This window comes from Ranitomeya imitator, chromosome 1 (genome assembly GCF_032444005.1).
Source record: "Ranitomeya imitator isolate aRanImi1 chromosome 1, aRanImi1.pri, whole genome shotgun sequence".
NCBI lineage: Eukaryota > Metazoa > Chordata > Amphibia > Anura > Dendrobatidae > Ranitomeya > Ranitomeya imitator.
Genome location: NC_091282.1, coordinates 97,016,041 through 97,039,118, shown reverse-complemented (window position 1 = coordinate 97,039,118; position 23,078 = coordinate 97,016,041). Strand labels below are relative to the sequence as shown.

General features: G+C 46.8%; 1 protein-coding gene across 2 annotated transcripts in view; it reads left to right on the top strand.

Moving 5' to 3' along the window:
• Positions 1-3,795: 3,795 nt before the first annotated feature.
• The window catches only part of ELOVL7 (ELOVL fatty acid elongase 7), a 70,686-nt gene continuing 51,403 nt past the window's right edge, over positions 3,796-23,078 (top strand). Inside the window, exon 1 of one of the 2 annotated variants that reach the window (XM_069749061.1) lies at positions 3,796-3,924. The gene's annotated coding sequence lies outside the window, so the exon portion shown is untranslated. Of the gene's footprint in view, positions 3,925-4,018; positions 4,073-23,078 lie in introns of those variants that run through there. The other variant, XM_069749070.1, reaches the window with a different exon arrangement.

Sequence of the window (23,078 nt, the reverse complement as noted above, 5' to 3'; positions counted from 1 at the left end):
AGTGGGGTCTTCATAACGTATCCCCTAGGGTGCCAACCTCTGCTGTCACAAAGTGAAACAGAAGTATAATATCCTGTTTCTCCTAGATAATTTCGGTATTATTTAATCAATTAATCTTGATTCTCTCTGACATCAGATAATTCATGACCCTTATATACTCTACTCACCTTATTATAGTGTAACGATTTTTAATAAATACAAATAAAATTTATAGGTTTTTTTTCTCTTTGGTAGTCTACAAATATAGACCCTGAGCTATTCTGTTTTGTTTTTTGCGTCGGCGGGCCCCTCACTTCCCAGACCCGGGTGGTCACAGCAGCAACCGCTGCAACCATGGTGAGTGGTTGCCCCGAGTTAAGTTACACTTGCCAGGGTGCACTGGGTGGTGACGCCGACCCTGCCGCCAACATCCAACTGTCGCTTAGGGAAGAGTCGTATAGCTTGGACAAGGATCCCAACACAATGCTCGGACTGGCCATTCCAACCCAAACGTGACAGCGTGGATTTCTATGCAGCTGTCACGCTTGGGTCAGAAGAGTAGATGGCCAGTTCGAGCACTGCGTTGCGATCCTTGTTTTGAGTTATATAACCGTCTATCTCTTCCCTTAGGCTCGGTCCACCCTGCGTCTGTGACCACAGTTACGGCTTATGCTCACAGTTAGGAGGTATGTGCCTGCCAGTGGGCACAGTCAAGATGGATGCCGAGGCCTCTGTCTACCTTTAGGAAACAATGTAGAGAGACATATTCCGCATGATATACGCTTCTTTGCAGTGGCCTTCTGTATAGGAAGGTGCTATCTGCTGAGTCTCCTATACAGTTAAACAAATGGCATGGTTTCAAAATCAACACCCAAACCTACCGCCAGTTTTTAGAAGACATTTTATTCAAGCAGTGGTAAAGGATAAAGTCTGCACCTTGCAAGAAAACCATAATTGTTATGCAGGACAATGCTCAATCGCTGCATCAACATCTCCACTGCTTGGCCGCCAGTAAGGGCCTTAATGGTGAAAGAATAATGACACGGCCCCTTCCTCCCTTGACCTAAACCCAACTAACAACTTGTGGGATGTTCTTAAACAAGAGTTTTATGGTGAAGGAAAACTGTCACCTCTCTGAGCAGTGTCTGGAGGCTGTGGTTGGTGCTGTCCAAAAAGTTGATCGTCAACAGATTATGGAACTGACAGACTCCATGGATGAAGCTTATGACGATTATTGAAAAGAAGGGCGGTCATATTGGTCAGTTAAATGTCAGAAATGTATTTTTGTACATTTTGAGTTGTTTGGTTATTATTTTCATCTGCGAGGAGTGTGTATGTTCTCCCCGTGTTGCTGTGACAGCATGTATTTCTATGTAGCCATCAGTCACGCTTGGGTCAGGAGAGCAGACGGCCAGTCCGAGCACTGCGATGCGATCCTCGTTCCGAGGTATATAAATGTCTGACTCTTCCCTTAGGCTCGGTCATCTCTGTGTCTGGGCATATGCTGACAATCAGGAGGTATGTGTCTGCCAGTGGGCACAGTCAGGATGGATGCCGAGGCCTCTGTCCACTGTCAGGACACAATGTAGAGAAACACATACCGCATGATACAGTTATATGAAAAAGTTTGGGCACCCCTATTAATCTTAAGTTTAATGTTTTATAAAAATTGTTTTTTTTTGCAACAGCTATTTCAGTTTCATATATCTAATAACTGTTGGACACAGTAAAGTTTCTGCCTTGAAATGAGGTTTATTGTACTAACAGAAAATGTGCAATCTGCATTCAAACAAAATTTGACAGGTGCATAAGTATGGGCACCCCACCAGAAAAGTGACATTAATATTTAGTAGATCCTCCTTTTGCAAAAATAACAGCCTCTAGTCGCTTCCTGTAGCTTTTAATGAGTTCCTGGATCCTGGATGAAGGTATTTTTGACCATTCCTCTTTACAAAACAATTCCAGTTCAGTTAAGTTTGATGGTCGCCGAGCATGGACAGCCCTCTTCAAATGATCCCACAGATGTTCAATGATATTCAGGTCTGGGGACTGGGATGGCCATTCCAGAACAGAGTAATTGTTCCTCTGCAGGAATGCCTGAGTAGATTTGGAGTGGTGTTTTGGATCATTGTCTTGCTGAAAGATCCATTCCCTGCATAACTTCAGCTTTGTCACTGATTCATGAACATTATTGTCAAGAATCTGCTGATACTGAGAAGAATCCATGCGTCCCTCAACTTCTCAACTTTAACAAGATTCCCGGTGCCGGCATTGGCCACACAGCCCCAAAGCATGATGGAACTTCCACCAAATTTTACTGTGGGTAGCAGGTGTTTTTCTTGGAATGCTGTGTTTTTTGGCCGCCATGCATAACGCCTTTTTGTATGACCAAACAACTCAATCTTGGTTTCATCAGTCCACAGGACCTTCTTCCAAAAAGAAATTGGCTTCCCCAAATGTGCTTTTGCATACCTCAGCCAACTCTGTTTGTGGTGTGCTTTCAGAAACGGCTTCTTTCGCATCACTCTCCCATACAGCTTCTCCTTGTGCAAAGTGCATTGCATAGTTGACCGATGCACAGTGACACCATCTGCAGCAAGTTGATGCTGCAGCTCTCTGGAGGTGGTCTGAGGATTGTCCTTGACTGATCTCACCATTCTTCTTCTCTGCCTTTCTGATGTTTTTCTTGGCCTGCCACTTCTGGCCTTAACAAGAACTGTACCTGTGTTCTTCCATTTCCTTACTATGTTCCTCACAGTGGAAATTGACAGGTTAAATCTCTGAGACAGCGTTTTGTATCCTTCCCCTGAACAACTTTGTTGAATAATCTTTGTTTTCAGATCATTAGACAGTTGTATTGAGGAGCCCATGATGCCACTCTTCAGAGGAGATTCAAACAGGAGAACAACTTGCAAGTGGCCACTTTAAGTAGCTTTTCTCATGATTGCATACACCTGGCTATGAAGGTCAAAGCTCAATGAGGTTAGAAAACCAAAAAAAGTGCGTTAGTAAGTCAGTAAAAAGTAGGTAGGAGTATTTAAAACAAGAAAATGATAAGGGTGCCCATACTTATGCACCTGTCAAATTTTGTTTGAATGCAGATTGCACATTTTCTGTTAGTATAATAAACCTCATTTCAAGGCAGAAACATTACTGTGTCCAACAGTTATTAGATATATGAAACTGAAATAGCTGTTGCCAAAAAAAGCAATTTTTATAAAACATTACGCTTAAGATTAATAGGGGCGCCCAAACTTTTTCATATAACTGTATACTCTTCTTTGCAGTGGCCTTCTGTACAGGAAAGTGCAATCTGCTGCGTCTCCTATACAGTTAAACAAATGATATGCAGACCCATACCTGCTTGGCAGAGGCTGAAAAAAGAATATTTTTGGGCCTGTCTGGCGAAAAGATGCCTATGGCAATGTTACAGTATACGTCAGGAGAAGCTCCAGAAATACTGTAGGCTAAGTGCCCAGGTGCCATTTTGCCTTTGATTTACAGCCCTTTAGCTCTCCTGGTTTACTGGCCAGACAAGAACAGACAAAAGGGCCGGATGTGGCTCATGGGCCACAATTTGCCCATTTCTGATACCCCGAGGGTCTTTAGCGAATTCGAGATCTCATTAGACAACGCGAATCTGATTTCTGCTGTCACTTTTTTCTTCCGCGACTCTTCACACAATAACCTCCTGTGAGTGTCACTCATTAACCCTTCATGTCTTTGGGTTTGTACATTCCAGCAGTAAAGAATGAAGCACATGCAGCGCCTGTCAGCTTCTCCTACATCTCAGGCTCTTGATGTAGCAGCCACTCCCTGTAGGCAAGTGAAATGTGAGAAGGGAGGTGTCAGCCACTGACTCATTGCCCCATCCTGTGTGCAGACCTACAGGTCTGTTCTTTCTCTGGGTCCAGCCAGTGGGACAGGTGCTGCCAGTCCTGGGAGGTAAGGAAATGTCTCTGCCTTTATTGTGCTCTTATCTACTGCATCTATATTGTACCAGTCATGCTTAACCCTCCTAGTGCACGTAGTGGTGTGACTACCGCTGCCCGGAATATTCCGCTCTTCTATTGCAACTTTGTAACATAGAAAGGTATGTTCTATCTATTTGTACAACCTTTACATATATGTTGCAGATTGTTTTCTTTGGCTACAATTAATATAACAGACTTGTTTTAAAACTTCCCTAGACATTATCTGATTGTGATGTATTTGGCGGGTCATTATCACTTATTATTATTAGTTTGTGGGTGTCTTGTACAAATAAGAACATGTCCAAGATAGACTATCTCTTCTCTTATGACTTTAGTGAGACCAATGAAAGGGACAGACACCAATGAATGTCAGCCTGCGCCACGGATTATCCCAGCGCGTCTTGTCACAGTGTGAGGCTGTGCGCCCATAGTGACATAGTAGCAAGATGAACTCTGATTCGTCAGCTATGACTTTTAGTAAGATTTTTAATTCCATGGTGGCTCAGTGGTTAGCACAGTAGCTTTGCAGCGCTGGCGTCCTGGGTCCAAATCTCCACCAAGGACAACTTCTGCAAGGAGTTTGTATGTTCTCCCCGTGTTTGTCTCGGTTTCTCCAGTTTCCTCCCACATTCCTGACATACCGATAGGGAATTTAGATTGTGATCCCCAATGGGGACAGCGATGATGAGATATGTAAAGTGCTGTGGAATACAATGGTGCCATATAAGAAATGTATAATAAATAATTGGACTTCTGTGGCAAAAAAATCCATACATTCACTGTAGATCTTTATTTGCTGCATGGAATAAAAATGTTTCCCTATCAAACCAAGTCATGTGTTTGGTCGCATGGAGGTTTTGAAAATGGCTTTTTGCCCTGAAATCCACATTAAAAACTGCTGTAAATACTTTGAGTAGACTTTCTTTTGATTTCATTGGGAGATGAGAACAATTAATGTGGGAAAAAAGTTCACTGTAGGAGCTGCTTCCAATTACCGTAATAGGAAGAGTTTTGAAAATGAATTTTGGAGAAGAATCCGCTTCAAAATCTAAAGCAAAAACTGTATGAACGAACCCTAAAGGCAGAGATATATATATATATATATATATATATATATATATATATATATATATATATATATATATATATATTATGCCACCTGAAGATCATGATGTCACACTGCAACATCCCATCTAGTAATTTTTTTTCTTATTTTTTTTTCTTCTCTAAATAGGGATGGTTAAGGCCACGTTCACACATTCAGTATATCGTCAGTGATCAGTGTTTTTAAGCCAAAACCAGTAAGAAAAGTATAATAGAAACCTGTCACCTCTTCTGTATTTTTCACCCACGCCTGGTTTTGGCTTACAAATACTGATGTAAAATACTGAATGTGTGAACGTGGCTTTGATATGAGGTTAGTTGAAGTAATCTGCACCTCTCTGGGGGACGTCTGGTCCTCTGCTTGCCAGAAAGTCAGTTCTACACCAGCTCTGAGTAGCGTGGATTTGCTGTATAATTTTCACTTTTCTGCTGCACAATATAGTAAGCTTGCAGTCTGCTGGAGACCATGACAATCCCTGCCCACTTTCCTAAAAAAAAAAAAAAAAAATTAGATCGGATTGTGTTTGTCAAAATTTGAGACTTTCTTTCTGCCAGAAGACCCAAAGAATTTGTGTTAAAAAAAAAAAAAATAGATTTAAAAAAAAAAAAGGAAAAATTTATTGGTGTCTTTTTGGTTCCAAAAATGTTGAAAAAAACCATTCACGTGTTTGATGGAGCCCAATGAAAGTAAAAAATAAATATGCTTGTAACAACTCAAGTATTACTTGCAGAAGGTGTATCCTGGCTGTGCTCTCTGAATGGACAGGTATAGTGAGCGATTCATGGCTTCTCCTCCCTTCTCCTACTACTAAGAGTATTTCACGCCTCGTTCAGGATACACGGTGCAGAGAACATATCTAATGTGTCAGACTGGCGTCATTGTGGCATCTGGTTCACAGTCAGTATCATTTATAGACCAGAGCTGATCTGCGTTAGTAAAATATTGCTGGCTCGGCTCAGAGCCGGACGGGTTTTTCTTACCAACAAGTTTGAATTTGAAATGAAGTCTGGTCTGATTTGAATACAAATTTTCCTGGATCTTTTTATTTGCCTACTTGGATACAAAATACATTACTTGCCGGCCATCGTAAGACCAAGAACTTGTCCAATAGAAAACATATTTGTATGATTTCTTGTGGTTTTATTTATTTTTTTTATTTAATTTTGTGATACTTTTCTCCCATAGCGAGTTTTTTATTTTATTTAATTCTTAACTGTAAAGCGCTGCGGAATATGTTGTCACTATATAAAGATTTTTTTTATTTATTTTTTTTTTTAACCTGTGCAGGTTTTTTTTTTTTTTTTTAACCCCCACAATATAACTCATACTTGAATGAGAGTTTGGAATCACATAATCAATGAATGAAAAAAAATGCTACCGTTTTGTTTTTGTACGTTTTGTTCCGGCATGTACAGAATTTTTTTTTTATTATTAGGTCAAGTTTGAAATCTAAAGCTAGTTTAGGAACCCTCCAGCTTGATCAGGATCTAGATTCATAAATGTTTACTGATAAAGTCATATGTGGCTCAAGTGCACTTTTGCTGTGGAAATGCAATAAAAACACGTGGCTTTTTTTGATCTGTGGAATTTCTCATTCAGGCTTATGGAGATTGAAAAAAAAAAAAATATATATATATATATATAATATATATATATATTCTTGAGATTTATAAAATTCTCATTCAATTTAACTTTACAGCTGCCGCATTTAGGCAGCGTGGAAACCTGGACTTTAGTTTCTAGATCCACTCTTGGTTTAGGCTTAAGGGTAGTTTGGCGTTGTGCTAAAGGTCTGCAGTCACTGAATGTGACTGCAGACTTGTGAATCCTCGCCTCTCGTGCACTGCATGCTGTCCGGATTCTCCAATGCAGTAGGCGGGCGGTCATGTGACTATGTCTGCGGTTTGCATACTACCTACTAGACTTGTTCAGCCTTGCAGTTGCATTGAGCAAGGCTGTGCATGTCTAGTCAGCATGTGACCACACGTATGCAAATCGCAGTCATTCAACCGATGCAGGAGAATCCACACAGTGTGCAGTGTGCGCGATATGAGGATTCCCAAGTCTGCAGACATAGATAGTCTCTTTAAAGGGAACTTGCCACTAGAGATGAGCGAGAGTGCATGGATAACGTGTCTGAGCATGCTCGTGTGCTAATAGGGACTTTGGAGTGATCAAATACTAAGTTCAAGTCCCCGCGGCTGCAGGTCTCACCACGGTTCACAGCCATAACACATGAAGGGATTGCCTAACAAACAGATAATCCCTGCATGTGTTGAGGCTGTCAAACAGTGGCGGGGACTCGGACATACAGTATTATTTGAGCAAAGTCACTGGGTTAGCACCCGAGCATGCTCAGATAACGCCTTAACGCAGTGGAAAATAACACAACGTGATGAGGTATTGCTGAAGACTTGCTTGTTAAGCTTGCTTTACCGGCTGTCTCAAGAAAATATCGTGCTAGAAAAATTGCAAGATGGCATCTACACAAGGTGGAAGTTGTACAGCAGGGGCAGCCCTCTGAGCATACGTATGCCCCCTAAAGTCTATGGACACGTCAGTATATATTTTGAGATGCTTGTGTGTGAATTTAGCCTAATCTTTGCCAATAGTGGAAAATATATGTTTGGTCTAGAGGAATAAACTACACATAGGCTTCACTTGTTGGTGCAGTAGACACTAATGGAAATCACAGGAGCTGATGAACCAGCATATAAGGAGTTGTATGTTGGAAATTGCATCCTCCTGAGATGACTTTTCCATTACTGTAATGTCATTTGTTCTGTATCCTCCCGGGTGAAGCCAGGATTATGGCTTTTTACATTACCTGGGATAATGTGTATTGTAACTTGGATTTGTCCTTCGTAAACGCTATAACATGAGCACCGCCCCCTGATATCGGCAATATTGTGTAATGTATAGTTTTATTTTCCACTAGATGGTGGCCCGATTCTAACGCATCAGGTATTCTAGAATATGCATGTCCACGTAGTATATTGCCCAGACCACGTAGTATATTGCCCAGACCACGTAGTATATTGCCCAGACCACGTAGTATATTGCCCAGACCACGTAGTATATTGCCCAGACCACGTAGTATATTGCCCAGACCACGTAGTATATTGCCCAGACCACGTAGTATATTGCCCAGACCACGTAGTATATTGCCCAGACCACGTAGTATATTGCCCAGACCACGTAGTATATTGCCCAGACCACGTAGTATATTGCCCAGACCACGTAGTATAAAGCACAGAGCCACGTAGTATATTGCCCACTGACGTAGTATACAGCACAGAGCCACGTAGTATATTGCACAGTGACGTAGTATATTGCCCAGCCAGGTTTGTCACACTTTAAAAAATAAAAAATAAACATATACTCACCTTTCCGAGGGCCCCTTGTAGTCCACGGCAGCTTCCGGTCCCAGGGTTGTATGAGCACAGGACCTGTGATGACGTCGCGGTCACATGACTGTGACGTCATGGCAGGTCCTTCTCCCATACCATCTTTGCCACCGGAACCTGCAACGAAAGATGGCCGGTGCGAGTGACTTTTTAAAAAATATTTTCAGCATTACATCTTTTACTATTGATGCCGCATAGGCAGCGTCAATAGTAAAAAGTTGGGGACACACAGGGTTAATAGCGGCGGTAACGGAGTGCGTTACCCGCGGCATAACGCGGTCCGTTACCGCCGGCATTAACCCTGTGTTAGCGGTGACCGGAGGGGAGTATGCGGGCGACAGGCACTGACTGCGGGGAGTAAGGAGCGGCCATTTTCTTGTGCCCGTCGCTGATTGGTCGAGGCAGCCATGACAGGCAGCTGGCGAGACCAATCAGCGAATGAATAACCGTGACAGACAGAAGGACAGAAGAACAGACGGAAGTGACCCTTAGACAATTATATAGTAGATTGTATCTCTCATTCGGAGGGAAGTGGAATATAATTTCGGGCAATCTTATTTTTGCATTATTATTCTGCATTTACCGAATGTTTGTGCCACTGAATGGACTGACGCCTTGGGCCAAGTTCACACATGGATATTTCGTTCAGATTACGTCTGCATGTGTTACATGTGGATTTAGCAGTAGATTTAACCCTTTTCTTTGCAAAGGGTGAAATCTTTGCTGAATTCGGACAAAGAATTAACATTCTGTAGAAAATATCTGCAATATGTACATGAGATTTGTTGAAGTCTGGTGTGGAATTACACTGTGGATTATCTGCCAGCACATTTGTGAATTTAACCCTAAGGCCGGGGTCACACTAGACTGTAATACGGCCGAGTGCAATGCGATAAAAAATCGCATTGCACTCAGACCAACTCTACCATATGGGGCAGCTCCCACCAGCCAACTTTTTGTCGGCCGTTTTCCTTGGTCGGCATGCTGCGATTGTCTCGGACCGAGGAAAACTCTCGGCTCACTCGCACCCAAATAAGCCTATGGGTGCGAGTGAGACAGCGCACACCACTCGGATATAATCCGCGTGATGTGCGTTATAGGCGGACCCCAGCAATGGAGGAGATGGAGAAATTCATTTCTCCGCCTCCTCCACTGCGCCGCTCCGATCCTACCTGTGCGAGAGAATCGGAGCACAGACGCATGACACTCGGCTCCTGCTCTGCTGCGAGCAGGAGCCGAGTGTAAATAGCATATTGCATCCGATGATCTCGCATGGGATGCAATATGCCAGTGTGACGCCGGCCTTAGGTGACTGTACACAATACCTGAATATTGCCAAAGCTGGCTAATCATTACATGTGTATGGGTGGTGTCCCATATTTTCTCAATAGCTGGATGGAGGGGTCAGCCATGTTGAATTGTAACATGCAGATTAGTGAGGTCCCAGGAAACGGATCAAATAGGACAGAATATATCAGGTGAACATGATTTATTTAATCCTATACTGTTAGGAGGTTCTAAATTGGTTTTTGTACGTTTTGTTCTGGCATGTACAGAATTGGGTTAAGTTCACACAGGGCGTTTTTGCTGCGTTGTTTTTTTTAATGCTAATTTTCAGCTGCCTTTTACAGTACTAGCCAAGCCTATGAGATTTCAGAAATCTCATACACACACATTGGTTTTTTGTGTGATCAGTATTTTGTGCTTTCCTGCGTTTTTTTTTTTTTTCTTTCTTTTTTACATAGAGCATGTTACTTCTTAAAGCGTATTTCCAATATTTTTCCACCCATTGACTTGAATGGATGGTGAAAAAATGCTGCAAATATGCAGGTTGACTTTTCTTGCAGCTGCAGAAAAGTCAAGGAGAGCCGGATGTGACATCACACTCGGCTCTGCTACATCTATATGACAGGCTGCATGATGCATCCATACAGCCTGTCATCCGGCAAAACGGACCTGAACCCCATTCACTTGAATGGGGGGTTCGACAATACAGTGTTTGACACGCTGTCATATGCATGACAGCGCTGCAAACACTGCTTATGATCGGCGGGGAAATCCTCTCCGCCGGTCAGAGAGCCGCAGCTCCCCGCTGTCAGAAGACTGCATGAGCGCTCAGCTGTGATCGGAGGTATAAACTTCACCTCCGGTCACTGGTGTCAGCTGATGGGACTACTGCTCCCATCATCTGACACCTACAGCAGCTAATTACAGTGACAGCAGGAGCGGCGTATGGGAGTTTTCATCTGCCACTCCTGTGCTATATAGAAGAAAAAAAAAAAAAGCCAGACAAAATTCACAGCTGGGGGCTGCAACCCCCCGCTGTCTGCTTTAGCAAGGCTAGTTATCAAGAATAGAGGTGTCCTCATGCTTTTTAAAAAAAATTATTTAAATAATTTAAACAACACGGCGTGGGGTCCCCCCATTTTTTGACAACCAGCCTTGCTAAAGCTCACAGCTGGGGCTGGTATTCTCAGGCTGGTAAGGGACCATTGATATTGGCCCCCCAGCCTAATAATAGCAGCTTGCAGCCACCCAGAAAAGGCACATCTATTAGATGAGCCAATTCTGTGGCTTTGCCCAGCTCTTTCCACTTGCCCTGTAGTGGTGGCAAGTGGGGTAATGAAGGGTTAATGTCACCTTGCTATTGTAAGGTGATATTAAGCCAGCTTAGTAATGGAGAGGCCTCAATAAGACACCTATCCATTACTAATCCTATAGTAATTAAAGGGATAAATAAACACACACATGCAGAAAAGTCTTTTAATGAAATAACACCACACAGTTTTACTATTTTATTGTTCTGCCATTCCAAAGCGAAGCAATTGATCTTCTAAAATAAAAATAAAATAAACCTAAAGTATACTTCCTGATCCGTCTTAGTCCGATATGAGTGTCGTCCCACACAATATCTGGGGGAGATAAATCTTACAACTGGGAGCGCTGCTAATGTGACCTCTCCCGGCTGTAAGCTACTGGGGAATGAAGGAGATGCAGCTGGCGCAGGCTTAGTAACTAGCGGTGACGTCACCAAACCTGCGCTCCCTCGCAGCCTGACCTGAGGTAACCTCCGTGAGAAAATGCCGAGGAAGAGGATACCGCAGGTAATGTGTCTATTCTATCAATCTATCTATATACAGGAAGTTGATTTTTTTTTCTCTGTGTGCACTCAACTTTATTGGCATGAACAAAGAGGGAAAAAAAATATGAAAAAAAGCACCAAAAAAACGCACATAAACCTGCATTTCCAGGTCATCCACCTGAAAACACCATGGAGGTTGTCCTTCTTATCCACAGTGGGACACAAAACCACGAGAGTATAAAAGGGCCCTCCCCCTACCAACCGTCAGTGTTTTTCCTGCCCTACTGTGGATAGGAACTTCGAGAGACCGACAGTCTCCGTCGGAGGGTGTGGATCAGGGGGGGGGGTTTAGGCCCTTATTATCCTTCCCACTTCAAGACCTCCATGCGCTGAAACCCGAGACAGGGTCCCTCAACCTACCCAGTGCAGCGCTGCTCCTGGGATGGCCGGTCGCTTCCTCCTGGGGGGCTCTCGACCGTGCACGCCACCCGAGTTCCTCTCTGGTCCGGAACCTCCTCTGTAAGCGGGCAGCTCATTACGCAGTCCCGGAGTGCACCAGCGGCCATTACCGTAATGCACGCTGCAGCCTGGTGTAGTCACTTCCGGGTTGCGGTCAGCGGGGCGGCGTCTCCTTCGCAGAGAATCATTTCCGGGGCATGTCGGCGAGCACAGAGCGCTCCAACGCACGGATACAGCAGCAACGATATGAGGTAAAGGGGGTAGGGACGTCTCCACTGACCAGGGCATAGTCCGGCATGGAGGATACCGCCAGGTTGGAGACAGAGAGCCAGGCACACGTGAGTTCCCTAAAAGGGGTAGCCACTAAATCCCTTCCATCCATCCACAATGTGCATCCTTTTAAAACGGGGCTGCTTCTGTTTTATAGGGAGCCCCTACCTCCGTGGATAAGAAGGAGGTTAAGAAATCGGGGAAATATAAGAAGTGTCCCATATGCTCCATAAAACTAAAAGACTCATGGCAGAAACCCCTTTGCGAATCATGCACTAACCGCATTGTGGGTGAAGAACAAGCCTCTCTCATGTCTAACATGAGGGCTATTATCAGAGAGGAGGTACAGGCGTCAGTCTCTGGCTTAATGACTCCTCAACCCACACAGCCTGATAACAGGAAAAGGATGAGGGATTCGGACTCTACGTCTGAGGGAGCATTGTCCGAGTCGGATCTGGAGGAAGACGAATATAGAGATCCTCCAGAAAGAGGGAAGTATTTATTTTCTTCTACGGACACGGACGGGCTACTAGGTACAGTGAGATGCACCATGCAATTCGAAGAACCCCCAACATCTTGTTCAATACAGGATGAGATGTTTGGCGGGTTACGGGCTCAGACCTCAAAGGTTTTTCCTGTAAACTCTCATATACGTTCTATGATTCTAGAAGAGTGGGAGGAGGCTGAGAAACGTCTGACCATTCCAAAAGACTTTAAACTTCGTCTCCCGTTTGCTTCAGAGGAGGTCAAGGATTGGGAGGACATTTCCAAAATAGACATCCCTTTAGCTAGAGTCTCCAAGAGAACCGCCATACCCTTCGAAGACTCCTCTAACCTAAAGGAGCCTATGGATAGCAAGGCAGACAGTCTCCTGAAAAGAACCTGGGAGAGTTCGGCAGCTGTAATACGTGCAAACATAGCGGCAACGTCAGTAGCACGATCTATGCACTTATGGGTAGATGATCTGGTAGATCAACTTTATTCTAAAACCCCTAGAGAGGCTATATTAAAATCCCTACCCCTTTTAAAAATGGGGACAGATTTTCTAGCAGACGCATCGGCAGAATCAGTAAGATTCACGGCTATCCTGCCAAGATGATCAGGTTTTGCTGCAGAAACAAAATGCAGCAAAAATGCCCTGTGTGAACTTAATCTTAGTGAGTTTACAAAATGGCACAAGTTTACCACTAGGAGGAGCAAACTGAGAAGTAATTTTTACACTTGCATAAACCTGTATACAGTTTGCTCCCCCTAGTGGCAGCCTTGTCCAGAAGAAATGTAACAGATCGGTGTTAAAGAATAACTACTGTAGAGACAGCTCCACAATTTTGTCTTTTAGTCAATAGTAATAATGTATTTCTCCACTAAGCCTGTATAATGAATGGTGCTTGTTGCGACTGCCATGATATTATCCCCCTGTCTTTTCTGAATGTTCTTATGATTTGGATATTGCAGATGATAAATCTTTCTGCTCCTCGGTGTGATCAGCTGTTTATTCTGTGGATATAATAGTTATTTTATACGTGGTTCTTTTATAAGATGAGGTCTCGGCAGAATAGCCTGAGTGATCCCTATCTCCCCTGGTGTGTGTACTCGGGCTGCTTACTCTTGGGTGTTGGCCTTGTTACTCCGCACAACATGAAGTGGCTACTGTGATGTTACTAAGGTGTGAGAGGTCAGACCGCAGCACATAACAATGCCGGAGTACGTTCTGTACTAAGATCCAATAATCTGACTTTAATTAATATTTACAGACGTGACAACAGTGTGAGGAGGCTCGTATGCCTGGCGTTGTGGTGATATTATCTACAGGGCAGATTCCCTTCTGTAAATGTGCATGTTGCTAATATTGCTAGTGGCATATTAACGATAATCACGTGTGGCCGGTAATACAGTAAGTAATACAGACCTTGCGGGACCAGAGATGTTTAATTTTTCATCTTTTTACCATATTTTACTTAAAGGGGTTGTCCGACATTTTGCCAATGTGTAACTGCAGAGAGTCATCACATTGTATACATTACGCGCGGTGAGGATTCTCCGGTGCCGGCAGCGTGCACAGGACGAAGTATGCGATTTGCATATGTGTGGTCACTTGCCGACTAGTGTTGAGCATTCCGATACCGCAAGTATCGGGTATCGGCCGATATTTGCGGTATCGGAATTCCGATACCGAATTCCGATACTTCCCGCGTATCGGATACCGGAATCGGAAGTTCCCAGAATTCAAACAGAACGCAGCAGCCAATGAGGAATGATTGGAAGTGTGGGCACATCCTGTTTAGCATGGTGGGCATGTAAGTACTGGCAAGGCTGTGATTGGCTGCTGAAATGATGTCACTCTGCACTATAAAAAAGCGCTGCCGCCATTTTGCGCTCACTCTGCTGTGATTTCAGTTAGGGACAGGACGCTGTGTTCTAACTGAGGGCCAGTTGAGCTAGCTAATTGCTTTATTTTCCTTTCCAAAGGCTAATTTAGCAAAACGCTGTGTGTTCTTCACTGTTCACCTTGCTCTTGCCTTGCAGCGCTGTTTTAACAGCGTTCTGCAAGGTCTCTGTGTGTGTGTGTGTGTGTGTGTGTGTGTGTGCAGCTCACTCTGTAGTCTGTGTGCAGCCATGTACCCGGTTGTATTCAGCTCAGGGGGGGTTCACACTGCCTCACACAGTTGTCCTTTTTTGCTCATAGTGCAGCCTGCTGCACATTTTTTCTCAAATTTCCTATTAGTGTTTTTCCACCCGTCTCCAGCTAAATTGTGGAAAAACACTACATAGGATAACCTAGAGGGGGGTTTTTGGGCCTTGCAGCGCCGTTTACGGCTGTCTGCACGGTCTCCGTGTGAGCCCAGCTCGCCCTGTAGTGTGTGCAGCCATAGCCGGTTGGATTCAGCTCAGGGTTCGTTACTGGCTCATACCTTGAGAAAAATTTTCCTTTCTTTCAAATAGTGCAGCCTGTTTTAAAATTTTAAAAAAAATTCCCTATTAGTGTTTTTCCACCCGTCTCCAGCTAAATTGTGGAAAAACACTACATAGGATAACCTAGAGGGGGGTTTTTGGGCCTTGCAGCGCCGTTTACGGCTGTCTGCACGGTCTCCGTGTGAGCCCAGCTCGCCCTGTAGTCTGTGTGCAGCCATAGCCGGTTGGATTCAGCTCAGGGTTCGTTACTGGCTCATACCTTGAGAAAAATTTTCCTTTTTTTCAAATAGTGCAGCCTGTTTAAAAATTTTAAAAAAAATTCCCTATTAGTGTTTTTCCACCCGTCTCCAGCTAAATAGTGGAAAAACACTACATAGGATAACCTAGAGGGGGTTTATTGGGCCTTGCAGCGCCGTTTACGGCTGTCTGCACGGTCTCTGTGTGAGCGCAGCTCGCACTGTAGTCTGTGTGCAGCTATAGCCGGTTGGATTCAGCTCAGGGTGCGTTACTGCCTCATACCTTGAGAAAAATTTTCCTTTTTTTCAAATAGTGCAGCCTGTTTAAAAATTTTAAAAAAAATTCCCTATTAGTGTTTTTCCACCCGTCTCCAGCTAAATAGTGGAAAAACACTACATAGGATAACCTAGAGGAGGGTTTTTTGGTCTTGCAGCGCCGTTTACGGCTGTCTGCATGGTCTCCGTGTGATTTAAACTAGCTCTGTAGCCCGATCTGCACCAAAAAAAAAGTAAAGTTCACCAAACACAACTTAACACTTGTGTAGGCCACATTTGAAAAATAATAAAGTTTAGTCCACACTTTACAACATTAGTGTTTCTTACACCTGTTAGGAGGAGCATTTCAGGAATAAGCACGCTAAGGCCTTAGTACTTTTCTGCTTATCTTTATCTGTCAACCAAGATGAAGAGGGCAGGGAGTAAGGCACGTGGGCGTGGGCGCGGAGCAGGGAGAGGAGCAGGGAGAGGACGTGGTGATTCTGTGCCTGCTGCGGGCGCCGGTGACTCATCGTCACTCAGTTTCAGCAGGGAACAGTCCTTAATGCGCAGCTTTGTCGGAGAGCGCCGTGCACCGCTGCTGCATGAAGACCAAATTGAAGCCGTTGTCGGGTGGATGGCAGCTAACGCCTCGGCATCGACTTCAGTTAGTGCCACATCCTCTCAGGCACAGAGCACTGGAGAGCAGCCATCTGTCTCTTCACCACCTGCCAAATTGGCCAGGCAGTCAGAGAGCCCAGGACAGGAGCCGTCTCTACTTCTGTTCTCTGAATCTCTTGGCTTGGAAACAGGGGGCCAGCCAAGCAGCATTGGAGAAATGGAAGAAGAGGCAGTGTGCAGTGATGCCCAACAGCTTTTTCTCTCTGACTCTGAAGAGGCAGGTGGGCCAGTGCCTCCGGTGACCACAGCGCAGTACGCATCTGATGATGAAACTCAGGTGCCGCTTTCTGATGCGTACTGTGCTGCCGAGACTACCCAGGAGGAGCAGTTGGTGGCAGAGGGTAGTGGAGATGATGAGGTCCTTGACCCATCGTGGCGTGAGGAACAGGAAGGTGGTGGGAGCAGCTCTGAGGAAGAGCTTCCCCTTACGGGCCAAAGAGGGAGAGGGAGGGGGAAGACTGCGGAGCCTGTAGCCTCCACTTTGGCACCCGTTAGGAGCCTGTCTCTTTCCAAAGCCAAAAAGGGCGCTCCCAAGACTTGCAGTGCCTGGTCCTTTTTTGACACAGTTGCAGATGACATTTGTTTTGTCAAATGCAAGCTGTGTCATCAGAAAGTAAAAAGAGGTAAAAGTGTCAGCAACCTCAATACCACAAATATGTGGAAACATGTGCGGACCAGGCACGCGGTGGAGTTACAGAAACACAGTGAAGACGTAGGCCAACCAACAGCGGCAGCTACCACCTCTTCATCTCGTGTTGCCTCTTCCTCCACTGTTGTCCAGAGACCTTGTGTAATTCCACCCACAGCACCACCTTCCTAGTCATCCTCACACTCCCAGTCTACTCTACAGCCATCGGTAGTACAGGCATGGGAGAAAAGGCGGGCATTCTCGGCCAACCACCCCCGAGCACAGGCTCTGAATGCAGGCATTGCCAAACTGTTGTCCCTGGAAATGCTCTCGTTCAGGCTGGTGGAGCCTGACAGCTTCCGTGACTTGATGGCATTGGCAGTCCCACAGTACAAGGTGCCCAGCCGCTTTTACTTCAGCAGGCAGGCTGTCCCTGCCCTGCACAGGCATGTTGAGGCAAACATAAAACATGCGCTACTGAACGCCGTCAGTAGCAAGGTCCACCTCACCACCGATGCGTGGACCAGTCAGCATGGACAGTGGCGATATGTTTCCCTCACTGCCCATTGGGTTAATGTTGTTGAGCCAGGTACAGATCGTGCGAGTGGCGCAGGACGTGTCCTGCCCACTCCAAGGATTGCAGGAATCCAGTCTGTACGCATCGACTCCTCCTCTTACACCAGTTCCTCTGATTCCTCTCTGCAGGATCCGTCACAGTCCACCTCCACATGGACCCGTGAACGTTTACCTATGACCGACATGAGCACAGCCGTGGCCAAACGTCAGCAGGCCGTCTTGAAACTAGTTTCATTGGGGCATCGAAGCCACACAGCGCAGGAGCTCTGGAATGCCATCAAGCAGGAGAGCGATGTGTGGTTACTGCCAGCGAATCTCCAGCCAGGCATGGTAGTGTGTGACAATGGACGAAATCTGGTGGCAGCTTTGGCCCTTGGCAACCTCACTCACATCCCATGTCTGGCACATGTGCTCAATTTGGTTGTGCAGAGTTTTCTGAGGGACTATCCGGATCTTGATGCCCTGCTGCACAAGGTCCGCCTAGAGTGTGCTCACTTGCGGCGTTCCAGCTTGGCCAGATCCCGCATTGCTGCTCTGCAGCGCCGATTCCGCCTTCCGGAACACCGCATCATATGTGACCTACCTACCCGGTGGAATTCCACGTTACATATGTTGGAGCGGTTGTGTGAGCAGCAGCAAGCAGTTATGGAGTACCAGCTGCATCAGGCGCAAAGAAGTCGCAGTCAGCGCCGATCAGACTTCACAACCACAGAGTGGGCCACTATGAAGGACGTCTGCCAGGTTTTGCGTCCTTTTGATTATTCCACGCGGATGGCAAGTGCAGATGATGCACTAGTCAGCATGACTGTCCCCCTTATCTGCCTGCTTCAGCAAACTTTGCAAGGGTTAAGGGATGATGTTGTGGAAGAGGTGGAGGATGAGGAGTCACCTTTTCCATCAGCTTCTGGAGAGTCAGCGCCACGTGGTTCCTCACAAAGGGGTACGCAGGGGCCAATTTGTGAGGAGGATGAGGAGGAGTCAATGGAGGAGGAAGAGCTCCGTCCAGAGGAGGGAGCGACACAATTGTCCAGTGGTCAGTGTGTACAGCGAGGGTGGGGTGATGACGAGCGGGCAGAGATCATGTCTCAAGCAGGGGACAGCGTTTCTGGGCCAGTTGGCACTCTGCAGCACATGGTGGATTTCATGCTGCAGTGCCTGAGAAACGACCGCCGCATCGACCACATTCTCAACATGCCTGATTATTGGGTGTTCACCCTCCTCGATCCTCGCTACCGGGACAACGTCCAAAACCTCATCCCTGCGTTGACCCGGGAGCGTAAATTGCGGGAGTACCACGACACACTGGTGAATTCCATCATCTTCTCCTGTCCAACTGAGAGGAGTGCTGCTAGTGCTTTACAAAGCAGCTCAGTGCATCGAGGCAGTGGGGGAGGCTCTGCCCAAAGAGGGAGCAGAAGCAGTGCCTCTGCCCAAGGCAAGCCCAGTATGGCACAACTCTGGCACACTTTTGTGTGCCCGCCCCAAATGTCTACACCATCACCGGCGGCTCCAGTCAGCAGGAGGCAACGGTTCCGTCAGATGGTGACAGACTACATGGCTTGCCCTCTTACTGTACTCCCAGACGGCTCTTCCCCGTTCAAGTTTTGGGTCTCTAAGCTGGATACATGGCCAGAGCTAAGCCAGTATGCATTGGAGGTGCTGGCTTGCCCTGCGGCTAGTGTCTTATCGGAACGTGTCTTTAGTGCCGCAGGTGGTGTACTAACAGACCGTCGCATGCGACTATCCTCCGATAACGTTGACCGGCTTATTTTCCTGAAAATGAACCAGGCCTGGATCTCGCAGGAATTTGCCACTCCTCTGCCTGATTAAGTAATTGGGTGTCATCCAGGTCTCCTGCTGTGTTAATCTTTCTACCACCTGAACTGCTATTCCTGGGCTCCAACACCGCCAGTTGCGGCTCAGAAGTGCAGGCTGCACAGTAAAAACATACGACCCAGTGTTATTGGGTTTCAGTAACGTCAGCTGATCCCCAGCTGTGTAGCCGGCAATGTGTCCTGCGACCGCCACGCTGGCACAACAACCTAAATGTAAGGGAACCTGCCCCCCCCCCCCCCCGTCGTTTGTTACTGAAAGAGCCATCTTGTGCAGCAGTAATGCTGCACAAGGAAAAGGTAGCTCTTTTTTTTTAGCTCTTTGCACACGCAGAACTTAACACTTATAAAATGTGTTCACTGATACCGTTATACTGTCCCGGAGCTGGGACTTTCCTTTGCAATGTGACGCAGCACAGCCGTCATTCCTACCCCCTTGGTGCCATGCGCTGCCTCCTCAGCGTTGTTTTAAGCTGTCACGGAGCCTGCGCTGTTCTGTTATCCCTTGGGCATGCCCTATTTGCGCTGCCTGTCTTCTGACATAATTTGGTGTCAGGCTGGCCGAGATCCCGCCTCGCAGTGTCTTCTGATTGAGTCACACTGCGGGCCTGGGATCCATGGGCATGCGCAGTGCATATCTTCCCCTCGGGCTCTCGCTCATTTCCCTCCGCCTTCTTTAGACTGTGCGCCGTCAGCTGATCCCTAATAGCATGCCACGGCCGTGACACCGCACAGTCTGAAGAAGAGGGAAGGAGGGGAGTGAGAGTCGAGGATATGCACTGTGCATGTCCATGGTTCCAAGGCCCGCAGTGGGATTACGTTAGACGAGACTGCAAGGTGGGATCTGGAGCAGCGTGGACGCACAGGCAGTGACAGCCTGACACCAAATAATGTCAGAAGACAGGCAGCGCTAATTGGGCATGGCCAAGGGCTAACAGAACAGCGCAGGCTCCGTGACAGCTTAAAACAACGCTGAGGAGGCAGCGCACGGCACCAAGGGGATAGGAATGACAGCTGTGCTGTGTCCCATTACGAAGGAAATTCGCACCTCCGGGACGGTTTAACGGTATAAGGGGACACATTTTTAGTGTTTACTTCGGTGTTTGCAAGGAGCATAATTAAAAGAACCACCTTTTCGTTTTGCATCGTTAGTGCTGCACAAGATGGCTCTTTCAGCTACAAACGTCTTGGGGGGGGGGGGGTTAAAGGTTCCCTTTCAACTTGCTCCAATCAGGCTTCGGCCTAGACTCTGTTCCTCTGCTCCTCCTGCTGTCCCTGGGCTCTAACACCGCCAGTTGGTGCCTGGAAGTGCTGTCTGCACAGTCAACAGTCGCTCCTCTGTTATTGGGGTTCAGTAACGTCAGCTGATCCCCAGCTGTGTGTCCGGCAACGTGTCATGCGACCGCCACGCTGGCACAACTAAAATGTAAGGGGACCTGTCCCCCCCCCCCCCCCCCCCTCTAGGCGTTTGTTACTGAAAGAGCCACCATGTGCAGCACTAATACTGCACAAGGGAAAGGTCGCTCTTGAAATTATGCTCCTTGCAAACGCTGAACTACACACTCATGTAATGTGTCCCCTCACACCGTCCAACCGTCCCGGAGGTGGGACTTTCCTTTGTAATGTGACGCAGCACAGCCGTCATTGCTACCCCCTTGGCACCGTGCGCTGCCTCCTTAGCGTTGTTTGATTCCGTCATGGACCCTGCGCTGTTATGTTATCCCTTGGCCATGCACAGTTTGCGCTGCCCGTCCTCTGTTGTCATCCTGGCTGCGCCTGTGCGTCCACGCTGCCCGAAATCACACCTCGCAGTGTCGTCTAATGTGATCCCACAGTGGGCCTGGTATCCATGGCCATGCGCAGTGCATATACTAGCCTCTCACTCCCCTTCTTCACGCTTCTTCAGACTAGGCGGCGTCAGCTGATCCCTAATAGCATGCCACGGCTGTGACGCCGCACAGTCTGAAGAAGCAGGAAGGAGGTGAGTGAGAGGCGATGATATGCACTGCGCATGCCCATGGATCCCTGGCCCGCAGTGGGACTACATTAGATGACACTGCAAGGTTGGATCTCGGGCAGCTTGGACGCACAGGCACTGCCAGCCTGACACCTACATGATGTCAGAAGACGGGCACCGCTAACTGTGCATGGCCAAGGGATAACATTACAGCGCGGGCTCCGTGACAGAACCAAACACACACAACAGAACAAAAGCTGCCACCAGGGCAGGCTTCGGCCTACACTCTGCTCCTCTCCTCCTCCTGCTGACCCTGGGCTCTAACACCGCCAGTTTTTTCCCGGACATGCGATCTGCACAGAGAAAAACACCAGTCAATGTGTCAGTGGGGTTCAGCAACGCCAGCTGTTCCCCTGCTGTGTAGCTTGCATCGTGTCCAGCACAAGCCACGCTGGCACAACCGACCAAAAGCTGCCACCAGTGCAAGCTTCGGCCTACACATTGCTCCTCTCCTCCTCCTGCTGACCCTGGGCTCTAACACCGCCAGTTTTTTCCCGGACATGCGATCTGCACAGAGAAAAACACCAGTCAATGTGTCAGTGGGGTTCAGCAACGCCAGCTGTTCCCCTGCTGTGTAGCTTGCAACGTGACCTGCAAACGCCACGCAGGCACATGAACTGAAATTGAAGGGAGCCTGCCCCCCACCCCCAGGTGTTTCTATGTATAACAGCCACCTTGTACAGCAGTACTGCTGCATTTGTACAAGGTGGCTGACTTTTTCTCCTTGCCCACGTGGAACTCAACACGTACAAAATGTGTCTCATTGAGACCATTCCACTGTCCCTGAGGTGTGACTTTCCTTTCTAATGACACGCAGCACCCCCCTTGGTAGCGCTGCCCGTCTTCTGACATCATTGGTTGGCTGGCTGTGCCTGTGCGTCCGCCCTGCCCGACACAACGCCCCTCGTTGTCTCATATACAGTGGGGCAAAAAAGTATTTAGTCAGTCAGCAATAGTGCAAGTTCCACCACTTAAAAAGATGAGAGGCGTCTGTAATTTACATCATAGGTAGACCTCAACTATGGGAGACAAACTGAGAAAAAAAAATCCAGAAAATCACATTGTCTGTTTTTTTAACATTTTATTTGCATATTATGGTGGAAAATAAGTATTTGGTCAGAAACAAACAATCAAGATTTCTGGCTCTCACAGACCTGTAACTTCTTCTTTAAGAGTCTCCTCTTTCCTCCACTCATTACCTGTAGTAAGGGCACCTGTTTAAACTTGTTATCAGTATAAAAAGACACCTGTGCACACCCTAAAACAGTCTGACTCCAAACTCCACTATGGTGAAGACCAAAGAGCTGTCAAAGGACACCAGAAACAAAATTGTAGCCCTGCACCAGGCTGGGAAGACTGAATCTGCAATAGCCAACCAGCTTGGAGTGAAGAAATCAACAGTGGGAGCAATAATTAGAAAATGAAAGACATACAAGACCACTGATAATCTCCCTCGATCTGGGGCTCCACGCAAAATCCCACCCCGTGGGGTCAGAATGATCACAAGAACGCTGAGCAAAAATCCCAGAACCACGCGGGGGAACCTAGTGAATGAACTGCAGAGAGCTGGGACCAATGTAACAAGGCCTACCATAAGTAACACACTACGCCACCATGGACTCAGATCCTGCAGTGCCTGACGTGTCCCACTGCTTAAGCCAGTA